Raw genomic sequence first — 13,945 nt, 5'->3', positions numbered from 1 at the left:
TCAAATAATGTAAAAGGAAATTATAAATAAATGGCCATTAGAGGTTCTAATTCTTAAAGGCTTGTTTGGTTCAGTTCTATGGATAAATCTTTTTTCTTATATTTTACAACCAAAATTTATTCTCGTAGTGTCTAATATGACTTTCGGTTAATTCAGAGTGTTCTGAGTACGAATCGATAAATTATTTTAATTTTATAATAAATGACATTTTAATGTAGTATAATTATTTTTATTTGGAGATAATTGATGTGTCTGAAAGTTGATTCATTGAAAAATTAAAAATATATCATTTTGCTCCCTCACTAATAAAATGGTGTTTTCAATTCTAGTTTATTAAACCAGTCAACAATAGGTTGTTCTAGGTTATAATTGTTAAGGACTTGTTTGGTTCAGGTCTAAAATATTTTACTTTGGCCAATTTTATCAGAGATAACTCATTTAATTTCATGATAGATGTCTTTACTACTAGATTTTCATAATCTTTTTTTAATATATATATATATATATATTTATATATATATAATTACTTTTATTTTGGAATAATTGATATTTTTCTCCTTAAATTTTGATTATTTTCTTCGTTTACTCCTTAATGTGTATTGTGTTTAAAGTTGTTCCCCAAACTTTAAAAAACTATGATTGTGATTTCTCAATTATAAAATGGTGTTCTCATCTCATAATTTTTTGTTTGTGTTGTAAATATAATCATTTTGGTGTTATAGTAACTCCATATTCCACAAATTTATATTTTTATTGTAAATGTCTCTTATATAGAAAAAAATTTATATATAAGATAAAATAAATACAAGAATGATAATTAGTTATGAAAATTTATTCGTCGTAAAAATGTTATTTTAAAAGAGAAAAAATAATAAATTGATATTTTCTTGTGGAGAGTACGGTTAAGTGTTAACTATCAATGCATTGTATTGAAGTTTTATTGAATATGATTTTTTTTTTATGGTTTAGATGTTTATTTTATTAATATTTTTATTGTTATTTTATTAGTTATTATTTATAGTATTTTTGTGATTTTCACATAAAAAATTTGCATCTTTTTAATAAAATAATATTGGTAATTGTATTACACTTATAATATATTTTTGGAAAATACATTACTTGTTCTTATGTTTATGTAAAAAAATGCTTTTAAAAGTGGTATTAGAGTCTAATATTCATGATTAGAGTCGTTTTTAACCTTAATGTAGTTCAAGTCGCCATGTTGGTTCATATTTAGTCTCGAATTCGATTATCATATTTATGTTAGCCTCCTTCCTTAAGATTATAATAAATAAATAATATGAATAGAATAAAAAATTATTTATTAAAAAGAAAGTTATTGTTCACTATACATTTATTTGAAAGAAATATTAAAAACAATATTAAGGATAAAAAAGACATCCAAACAAAAATACAATGACCAAGTGGAAATCATAAGTCTTAATGACAAGTCTAGAACATTAGAAAGGACAGTGCCTTCTAATCATTCATATAAAGATTACTATATTAAATAATTAAGGTTTATCTCAAACTAAATCCATCTAGTCAAATCCTTTAATGAACATTTTTTTTTATAAATAATCTCTTTAAATCATATTTTTACCAGGCTTATTATTCTTTAGAAAGAAATTCAATCAACTTTACGAAAAAAAAAATTGAAATCATATTTACCACTTATTCAAGAGAAATTAGAGTCACATTACAAATGAAAAATCAAGAAGGAAATGAATAAGCCTCAACTTCATTAACACTTTATCAAAACTATTTCATAATAAAAGAACAAGATATGTTGTAAATAAAATCTTAAGCAATAAAGAAATAAATTATTAAGTTGATTTCAATTAAGGTATTTTTTTTAGGCTAGCCCAATCCGTAGTTTTTCTTCAACTTCAACTTAAATTATTTTTAGTCATAGTCGCGTTGAACCCAAAATCTTTGTTCTCTTTTATTTAAAACTCTTGAAACATGAATTACCCTAATTGAAGTCACAAAAAAAAATGAAGAGTTCAAAATTGATTTCTCCGTCATCCAAATTGTTCATCGATTACATACAACTCCTTCATAGAGTTGAGACTTCCAATAGAAATTATAGAATGGGATAGGGTTCTAATAAGATTATGTTGAGTTTGTTTTTATCAATTAAGTACATGATTGACAAAGATGAGGATAAAAAGAGATATTTATGGAGAACATGAAGATATATATAATTTAAACAGAGATATATTTATAAATTTATTAAAAGTATTTCCTAAAAAGAAAAAGGAGATATTGTATAAAATTATGTAAAATCTTAAGCAGATAAAGAATTAAGTTAATTATTATGGTACCAATTACACATAAGATGGTTGTGCACAAGTGCCTTCATCATAATACCATTTATAGTCCAAAATCATATAATAAAAGGTACAATTTGACACTTTTATAATCATGACCTAACAATTATTTACCAAAATTGTTCAAAAAAGGTACAATATTATTGGAAAATTAATTTGTTTTGAAAACAAGATCAATATTTTTTTTAGAAATTTTTTCTTGTAGTCAACATTAATTTTGTTAATCCATATTGAGAAAATAAATAGTTAACCATATAAACAAAAGGTTCCTACTTTCCTGGTATAAATGTTTACCTTTAATTTTGATGTCCAACCGAACAAATGTCTCATATTCGATTTTCACTTATAACACATTAAGTTGAAGTGTGTGTCATGACTGTAGGGGTGAGCATTTTTGGGTTGACCCAAACCCAAACTCAAATATTAATTTGGGTAAGTTAATTTGGGTTGAGTTGAGTATGTGTTGGGTTAGAGTTACCCAAATTACCCAAATTAAATAAATTTAATTTAATTCTCTTTTATCAATCCAATATAAACTAATCATCTTCCAACTCCAATATATTATCTTAATTTTTACTACGTTGATCTCCGTTACAGTCAAATAAAAAATAATTGAAAATTTTAAAACTCATTAATAATATATTTATTAATTATAGTCCAGCCATACAGAACTAACATATCACTATTATTCTAAAACTTTTTAATGTATTAATTTGTTTTTGAAAATTAATAGAGTTTACCATATTCAAAGTCTTATTTAGTATGAATGATTCAAATATTATTTAAATATTCATATTAATTTTTTTATTATTTCTTCAACTAATTTAGTAATTAAAAGATTAAAATAATTTCAAACAAATTAAAATTATGTTAAACGGATCAAAAAATGTATAATAATGTTAAAGACATATTAGACGGAGCAATAAACAAATTAAACAAACCAAAATGTTAGTTATGTCACAAGTGTGTTAAACATGTCAAAATGTGTTAAACATGTTAAACGTGCCAAAATATGTCAAACGTGTCAAAATATGTCAACATGCTCAAATGTGTTAAACATACCAAAAACGTGTTAAACATGTCAAAACGTGTTAAATGTGCCAAAAATGTGTTAAAGTTGCCAAAAATATGTTAAACATGCCCAAAACTTGTTAAACGTACCAAAAACGTGTTAAACTTGTCAAAAACGTGTTAAACGTGCCAAAACATGTTAAAGTGCTAAAAACATGTTAAACATGTCAAAAATGTGTTAAACATCTAAAAAACGTGTTAAACGTGCCAAAACGTGTTAAACATTTCAAAAATGTGTTAAACGTGCCAAAAACGTGTTAAAAATGCGAAAAATGTGTTAAACGTGTAAAAATTGTGTTAAACATATTAAACATGTCAAAAACATATTAAACGTGCCAAAACGTGTTAAACATTTCAAAAACGTGCTAAACGTGTCAAAAATGTGTTCAATGTGCCAAAAACGTGTGAAATAAATTAAAACGAGTTACATAGTTTTTTTAAAAAAAATGTCGCTAAGTTCCTGGGTTCGAGCCCGTCAGGCGGCAAGTTCTGCACATGGTTAAATGATTAAGTGAGTTTGTGGGCTACATATTTAATCTGTTGTCCCATTTTATCTCATCTTCTAGCCTAGCGGCAATAAGAGTTGGATATTAACCCTATGTTCCTAGGTTTGAGCACGTCATGCGGCAAGTTCTGCGCCTAGTTAAATGGTTAAGTGTGTTTGCGGGCTACATAATTAATTCGTTGTCTCATTTTTTTAAGAGGTGGATACTAACTAGGGATGACAATGGGTACCCGTATGCCCGATACCCATGGGTATCCAATGGTCGGGTTCAGGTATTTTAAATTGAGTTCGGGGTCGGGGTCAGGTATGGGGAGGGAAGAATGTACCCGATCGGGTACGGGGTCGGGTATGGGGAGTATACAAAACCCAAACCCGATACCCGATATCCGACTATATTAATATATACATATTATATATTATATATATATATATATATATATATTGCTAAATATTAATGTGACCTTTCACACTCCATCATTATTTTTATAATAATTACATCATTTAATTTGATATTGTCTACACTCCACTCTTACTCATATTTTATCATTTCCCGTACTTCTTTTTTTATTATAAAAAACTTATTTCCTCCTTAATCACTCTTTTATCTTTTCTCTTCATCCTCAAGTATCAAAAATTATCTTTCTCTCTCATCCTTCTTTGTCATGTCTCTTAATATTTTTTAATATTTCTTCTTCAATTATACTAATGTTTCTATTTTTTCTATTTTGATATTACTACTTTAAAGTTATTTATTGTTTAGTTATTCATCAATGTTTTTTATAGTAAAATATATAATTAAATTTAGACTTTATTTGGGTAATGGGGTACCCGTCGGGTATCGGATACCCGACAAATCGAGGATGAGAAAGATATAGAAATGCCCATCGTGTTCGGGGTCGGGGTCGGGTAGTAAAATGGAAATCGGGTACGGTGATGGGTACATCACTAACCGGCGGGTAGGGTACCCGTTGCCATCCCTAATACTAACCCTAAGCTTCTGGATTTGAATCCGTCAAACGACAAGTTCTGCAACTGGTTAAATGGTTAAGTGTGTTTTCGGGGTACATACTTAATTTGTTGTCCCATTTTAAGAGGTGAATAGTAACCCTAAATTCCTATGTTTGAGCCCGTCATGCGGCAAGTTATGTGCCTAGTTAAATGGTTAAGTGTGTTTGCGGACTACATACTTAATTCGTTGTCTCATTTTGTCCAAACGAGTTACATACTTGTTAAAACTAAAAATGTATTAAGCGAGTTAAAATATGTCAAACGAATCAAATATTAGTTAAACGAGTTAAAAATGTGTTGAATAAGTCAAAAACGTATTAAATTAGGTAAATGAATCAAATAATTGTTAAACAGATCAAAATGTGTTAATTGGGACAAAAACGTGTTAAATATTAAACGAGTAAAAAACGTAATAAATGTGTTACAAACTAAAATTTTGTTTGAGTTATCCAACCCATACTCAAGTAATTTAACTCATGTTATTCATTAATATGAGTTGGAGAATGAGTTGACCATATTTAATTTGGGTTGAATATGAGTTGATTTATGACTTTACTAACCTCTTACACTAAAAAAAACTAAAATAAAATTGAAGTGGAAACGATTAACTAATAATTAAAAGCATATTAAAACTTGAAATTAAAACGTTGTTATAAGGAAATTATATAACCAAATTAAATAATATAAAGTGTTAATTTGTTAGAAAAAAATATTAAGGACAATATTTAAAGTATTAATGAAATGTTGGAGTTTATGCATAAAAATGCTAGTTTTGTCGCACCCAGATCAAATGTCAACTTCTGGAGGCACCATTTATTACTATTGGATAAATTTCGCTTGGCATAACTTGTCCACGCTTATCACGCATATATGTTTTTATTCTGATATCTCCTCTCTATAGGTAAAAAATACTAGTTAGAAATAATTGAACTAAAAAATAATAGGAAAGAGAGCATCGTCTACTCATACTCATACTATCACACCGACAAGTTTCTTAAGTGACTTTTTTGACTTTTTTTTCGACAAGTTTCTTAAGTGACTTTTTTTTTACTTTTTTTTCTGCATCAATTGAGAAAGAATGGAGGATCAGACACGAATTGAGTGATTGATTGAAGAATGAACCCTGATGAACGAGTAGCGTGCACTATGTGTTTTTTTATTACGATTCTTATATGAATAGTAAAATATATTTTTATTTAAAAATATGACTATCTTATACTTTCTTAATAACAAAATTGAATTTAATAATTGATATAAGAGAGAAAATAACAATAATAAAGAAATAATAGTTGAAGGTAATGTAAATTGTACCTGAATCATCTAATTTGAAAAAAAAATGCAAATCACAATTATTTGTACATGTCATTATGAATTTTGTTCTTAATATTTTATATATAGATATTGACCTTTGCAAGAAAATTAAAATAAGAAATAGTTCAATTTGATTTAATTAAGAGGGTGCCATTTTTAGGTGCATGTGATCTCATCAACTATGAACAAAACTTGTGAAATAATGAGAATTAAATCTTAATTGAAACTTGGAACAAGACCAAATTTATACTTCATTTTGATATCAAAGAGTAAAAGATTTAAGAAATAAATTTATGGTGGAAATTTGTTTTAAAATTCTATACTGTTCTTTGACAAATTTCAGTTAATTTGTACTATATTGTTTGTCAAAAAAATTATCATAATAAAAAATTTATACTTCAATTTGATATCACATAGTAAAAGATTTAAGAAATAAATTTAAGGTGGAAAATTATTTAAAAATTCTATACTGTTCTTTGACAAATTTCAGTTAATTTGTACTATATTGTGTCAAAAAAAATTATCATAATGTGTTCGGTTTAGTTTTTTTTTCCAGCAAACTTGTATCTAAAAAAATAATTTAGTTATATTAAACTCAATATCCACAATTTAATAGGTCCAATATTCAAATTGATAGATTGATTGGGATATAGATAAATTAATTTGAATATAATAATAATAATTAGAAAAAGGTTTAAAAAAGTTACCTAAGAAAGTAGTGTTTTAGTTATTCACATTAAAAATAATATTTAAAAAATAATATTTAAAATAAAGTAGACTTAAACTAAATAAGAGGGAATTTGAAGGACGAAATGAGCTTAATTAGTTGGAATTTTTTTTTATTATTTTAAGAAATGAGAGAATAAAGTGAATTTATTTAGTTTTTTCAGCCAATCAGATTGCACAATTATAATTCTTTCCAAACTATCTCCCCTAATTATTTCTTTTAATATATTTAAGTAGTCATATCTAATGTGATCGATGAACTTGATTATTTGATAAATATTATTTAATAAAATAAAAATAAAATAATTAGTCGATTCAAGGATTATAGGGTTAATTCATATTAAATGCTCATTCTTTTCGTTAACTATGCCGTCTAAAGTAAATTGGATTATCGTCTAAAGTAAATTGGATTAATTGTTATTTAAGACTCGAACTTAAGTTGTTGACACCGGATGGATGGAATTCGAAATTTAAATTGTGTCATATAATGTTCGAACTATCAAAATTTTAACCATTTAAGAATTTTTCAATGCCATCATCTTATTTTAACCTCATTTTCGTTTTTCTAATTTGTTTGTCACATTTTTAAATATAATAAAATTTAAAAACGTTTATGACCTATTTAAAAAAAAATTATAATATTATTTTCGATATTTACGCATACTAATTTGTCGAATTTGTTTGAATAGCTAAAAAATTGTAATATAATAAAATATTTGAGAAAATTTTAATATAAATAGATTTTGTATTTGCTTTCAAAATATTTAATAAAAACATAATTTTTTTGTACGATATAAAATTCTACGTGTTTGTGTTTTAAATTAAATATTTTTTTTTTTAAATATATTGGTTCAAAATTGTTGAATACGGAATACATTAACAAAATGTGTAATGTGTGGGAATAATCGAAAATTTTAAAGAAAAAAAGATAATTGATATTTTATTTTTACAAAAGTAATAAATTAATTAAAAAAATAAATATATTATGTTAAAGAAAGAAACAGACACATTCATTCGTTGGTAAGAACAAAATTATTAGAATAGTAATAATTAAAGTTTCCTATGACATAACCTCAAAGTTAAAACTTCATTTATTTAATCAAAACGAAGAGTTAGAACCCAATCAACAATTGGACCAAAATTAATTTAATTTATGAAAATATGAAATTCTTATTCCTTTAGAAATTTATTAAAATATGAATTTTTTTTACTTACCATTTTAAATTTTATAATACAGTGTAAAATATAATTTTATAGCAATTTGTAATTTTTATAATATAATTGAAGAATGTGCTAAAACTCATTTGAATAAAGTAAATTTATCCACAAACATTTGAAAATGAATCATATTTGTCATTTTGAATAAATCTTTAAACAATAACCAAACAAACAAACATTTGAATTTATTTGACAAACTACTAAAAGAGGTTTGAAAATTTCAATTTTCAACTTTCAAAATCTCTCATGTCTTCTCCTACCTCCTAAGAATCAATAGGATTCTCTCTTCCACAAAATTGTTCTTATAATAAGTATCATACTCATAATCCTCATCACGATCTTCCATAGTTTTTCGACAACAAATTGTTTCGTCACAATTGTGGTGAATGGCAACAAACGAAAGCCGTGGCTGTCTTGATTTTCCCTAGACAACCTTCAAATACCATTCAATCTTTCAATCATATGGTGCATTATTTGGTTTACCTGGACCCTTTTTATTATATGCCAGATTCGGTTAAGAACTTGGCGAGAAACCTAACATTTTGTAAGGTCAGACATATTAGATATGACTAAACTCCAACTCTATAAACATTACTCAAAGCATTGCACATTAATGTATCCAAATTGTGATCAAATTTGTAATGGACGAAATTAAGGTGTATTGACATGATCAGAGATAGAATAGATGTATGCTAACTCTGAAATCAACTTTCTTCAAGACTTCTTTAGTAGTCACCTCGAACTCGGGCCTTCTGAACTCTTTCAGAGCAGTGGGTTTTCTGATATCAAGATCCTGCACGCATTTTACAGTACTAGACAAATTTAAGTATCTATATTAGAGGATTTATTGGGTAAGATTCATCTATATCATTTATTGCAAACTAAGACATAATAATAAATGAACTAAGTACCTTAGTATTATAGGTATTGCAAGGCCAAAATTGTATTGATTATGGCTGTAAATGAGTCAAGTTACTCGTGAGCCACTCACGAGCTGTTCGGTCAAAGTTTGGCTTGAGCTTGACTTTGACCGAGTTCGAACCGGCTCGTTTAATATTCGAGTCGAGCTCCTATAATGTTTGTTCGATAGCTTGTCGAGCTTTTTCGAGCCTAATAGTGTAATATATTTTTATTTATTTATTTAATATTAAAACTCAAAATTCAAATAATATATTTTTCCCTCTCTCTTCAAAGCCATATTAAGGCCCACAATCAATAAAGTAAAATCTTAATTCCTAACATATCTAAGTGACTCTTCTGTTAAAAATAATAAATAACTAATAATCTTGGAAAACATTAAATGTGATGATGAATCTCAAGAGTTGAAGATCGATCGTGAGAGGAAGATGAAGCTCAAGAGATGCATTATTTAATGTCATGAATTGCATTTACTTTGAGTTCTAGATTATTCTATTTTATCCTTTAAATTGAGAGTTTCTCATTAGTTTTTTAATATCTCAAAATTAAATGAGCTGTAGCTACTTAAAGAATTCTATCAATAAAATCCTATTTTCTTAGTTATAATATTTTCCGCACCAACAAATTTGGTATCAGAGCAAGGTTACGTTTCAGTCTTGAAATGACATCTACTCTATTCTCATACTCTCCAAGTCAAGTTCCTATCTTTGAAGGCGAATTCTATGAATTCTGGAGCAGCCAAATGGAAACATTTTTCATATCCCTAGGTCTTTGGGATATGATAGATGAAGAAGAACTCGATGTGCCCGATGAAGACGACGAAGGATACGCAAAATTTGAAAAGGATCTCAAAACACGAGATGCATTAGCTTTGCGCTATATTCAACAAGGAGTTGGGAAAACCATATTCCCTCGTATTTTTGGAGTAAAAAAGGCTCAAGATGCTTGGGTGATATTGAAACAGGAATTTCAAGGTACGGAGAAAACGATAGCATTAAAACTCCAAGCCTTATGGAAAGATTTTGACAATCTAAAGATGGAAGATCGAGAAAAGGTACAAGATTTTTCTTCTCGTGTTTCTACTATTGTCAATCAAATAAAAAGCAGCGGAGATGAAATCAAAGACAAAAAGGTTGTTGAAAAGGTTCTTCGAAGCCTTCCTCAAAAGTTCGATCATGTTGCTGCTGCGATTGAAGAATCAAAAGATTTGTCCAAGATGACAATATATGAGTTGACTGGATCTCTTCTAGCACATGAGCAAAGAATTAATCGCTCTTGTACTCCATCAACTGATCAAGCCTTCAAATCCAATCAAGTACCAGAAGCGTTTTCAAGAAGTCATCACAACAAATTTGGTAAGAAAAATGAAAAGGCATTCGGTTGGAAAGGCAAAGCACCACAACAATCTGGTTATTCTTATTCCTGTATCATTTGCAAGAAATCAAATCATGAGTCAAAAGATTGTTATTTCAAATGCAAAAGATGCAAAATTCCTAATCATTCTCAAAGGGATTGTCGATTTCAAAATCAAGAGAAGAAAGAAGATGATGCAAAATTTGTGAAAGAAGATTATGACGTTATGTTTGTTTCTCTAAATGGTGAAGAGAAGTCAAAAAGTCGATGGTATCTTGATAGCGGTGCCAGCAACCATATGACCAGCAATAAAGATATGTTTGTGGAGCTCAACTCAGACATTACTTCAACCGTTGTTCTTGGAGATGGTCTTATCAAGATGCGAAAGGAAAAGGAACCATTGCTGTTCCAACTTCGGGAGGTAATAAAAAGCTTATCACAGATGTTCTTTATGTCCCTAATATTTCATATAATCTTCTTAGTATTGGACAACTTATTAAGAAGGACTTCTCGGTATATTTTGATGATGGAAGATGCAAAATATTTGACAAAAAGAAGAATGTGGTTATGGCAACTGTCGAAATGAAAGATAAGACTTTTTCTCTCACGTTTCCATTAAAAAATGATTGTGCATTAAAAGTGGAAAATGAAGATTTGTCTAAGCTTTGGCATCTTCGATATGGTCATCTAAATCAACGGGGACTTCAGCTGCTAAAAGAGAAAAATATGGTGGTTGGACTTCCTTCTATTCAAGTGATGAATGATATATGTGAAGGTTGTATTTATGGAAAGATGCACAAGCTCCCATTTCCCAAAACTACATGGCGAGCAAAAGCACCACTTGAACTTGTCCATTCTGATATATGTGGCCCGATGCAAACTCCTACTCCTGGAGATAAGAGGTATTTCATTCACTTTGTTGATGACTATACAAGAATGATGTGGATTTATTTTCTTAATCAAAAGTCCGAAGCATTTTCTATTTTCTTACGATTCAAGTCTCTAGCTGAAAAGGAAAGTGGTCATATAATGAAGTGCTTGAGAACTGATCGTGGAGGAGAATATCTCTCAAATTCCTTTACAGAATATTGCAAAGAAAATGGTATCAAAAGACAATTAACCGTCAGTAGATCTCCACAACAAAACGGCGTAGCTGAACGAAAAAACCGTACGATTGTAGAGATGGCGAGAAGCATGCTGAAAGGAAAGGGAATTCCAAATCTATATTGGGCTGAAGCTGTTCACACAAATATATATTCTCAATCGATCACCAACCAAAGCGGTCAGAAATAAGACTCCATCTGAAGCTTGGTATGATAAAAAGCCTGTCATTGATCATTTTAAAATATTTGGGAGTATTTCTTATGCTCTAATCCCATCTCAAACTCGGGAGAAGTTTGAAGAAAAAGGCCAAAAACTTGTGTTCATTGGCTATAGTGATGAATCCAAGGGATATCGATTAATGAATCCATTGACCAACAAAATTATTGTATTTCGAGATGTTGTTTTCGATGAAAAAGTTACTTGGAATTGGAAGGGGAAAGAAGTTGAAGACTTGGGATCACAACCATTTACTGATCCAATTGCATCCCAAGCTAGTACATCCCAAGCTAGCTCATCTCAACCTTTTGCACAAGACTCAGAACCTGATTCAGATAGTCCTCCAAGAAAGACCCGAATGGTTCAAGATATTTATGATGAAATTGAGTTTGGATTATTTTCTTGTGAGCCACAGTCATTCCAAGAAGCTTCTCAAAAAGAATATTGCCAAAAAGCAATGAAGGACGAGTTATCTACAATTGAGAAAAATTCAACATGAGAACTCGTGGACTTGCCAGATGGAAAGAAAACTATTGGTTTAAAATGGGTCTATAAAGTAAAGTACAGTGAGGATGGTTTGATTCAAAAACATAAAGATCGACTTGTCGCAAAGGGTTATTCTCAACAACCGGGAGTTGACTTCTTAGAAACTTATGCTCCTGTTGCAAGAATGGAGACAATCCGTACTTGTGTAGCCATTGCAGCTCAGTTGGAGGTAAATATATTTCTTAATACCTGGTCAAATAGACTTGGGGCTACCGCAGGAAGTCAGCTTCGCCTGTGACCTTAAGGAATACAAAATGTTACCCGGAATTCGTAGCATGAGCCAACTTGATGTAAAATCAGCTTTTCTAAATGGAGAAATTCAAGAAGAGGTGTATGTTGAGCAGCCCGAAGGTTTTGAGATCAAAGAAAAGGAGAAGAAAGTTTATCGACTAAAAAAGGCATTGTATGGGTTAAAGCAGGCACCCCGAGCGTGGAACAACAAAATCAATAGTTATTTCATCAAGAAAGGCTTTAATCGAAGTACAAGTGAATCATCTCTCTATGTGAAGACTGTTGACAAAGATTTCTTGATTGTATGTTTATATGTAGATGATCTCATCTATTTTGGAACAAACAAAGCTATGGTGGCAGACTCTAAGAATCAAATGATGAAAGAATTTGAGATGACAGACTTGGGACTCATGAAATATTTTCTTGGCATACAAGTTAAGCAAAGTCCAGGAAGAATCTTTCTATCTCAAGAAAAATATATTGAAGATCTGCTCAAGAAATTCAATATGAGTCAATGCAAGCCCCTCTCCACTCCTATGGCGTTTTATGAAAAATTTCAAGTTAACGACAATGGTGAGAAAGCTGACTCAACTAGTTATAGAAAGTTGATTGGTTCATTAATCTATCTCAACACGAGACCGGATATCACACATTCGGTAAGCTTGCTTTCTAGATTTTTGAATGAGCCAAGTCAAATTCATTTTGCAGCCGCAAAAAGAATCCTTAGATATCTTAAAGGCACAAAAACTCAAGGCATTGAATTCAAAAAGGAAAGTGAATGTAAGCTGGTTGGTTATACAGATAGTGATTGGGCAGGCTCGATTGATGATCGAAAAAGTACCTCCGGTTATATCTTTTGTCTTGGATCAAATGTAATATCATGGAGTTCAAGAAAGCAGAAATCTATGGCATTGTCATCAGCCGAAGCAGAGTATATAGCATGTACCGATGCAACTTGTGAAGCTGTTTGGCTTCAAAATTTTTTAAAGGATATGAAGTTTGAGCAATGTGAGCCGACAATTATTCATTGTGACAATATGTCAGCTATTGCAATGACAAAAAATCCTATTTTTCATGCTCGGTCCAAACATATTGAACTACGACATCATTTTATTCGAGATTTGGTTACTCAAGAAGTAATTTCCATGAAGTTTATCAAGACAGAGGATCAGCCAACAGATATCATGACCAAAGCCGTCACGATTGACAAGTTCGACAAATTCAAGAAGAAACTCAAGATTACTTATTAAGAGGGGGTGTTAAAAATAATAAATAATTAATAATCTTGGAAAACATTAAATGTGATGATGAATCTCAAGAGTTGAAGATCGATCGTGAGAGGAAGATGAAGCTCAAGAGATGCATTATTTAATGTCATGAATTGCATTTACTTTGAGTTCTAGAT

This window comes from Impatiens glandulifera, chromosome 4 (assembly GCF_907164915.1).
Source record: "Impatiens glandulifera chromosome 4, dImpGla2.1, whole genome shotgun sequence".
Classification (NCBI taxonomy): domain Eukaryota; kingdom Viridiplantae; phylum Streptophyta; class Magnoliopsida; order Ericales; family Balsaminaceae; genus Impatiens; species Impatiens glandulifera.
This window is presented reverse-complemented; position numbering follows the sequence as displayed.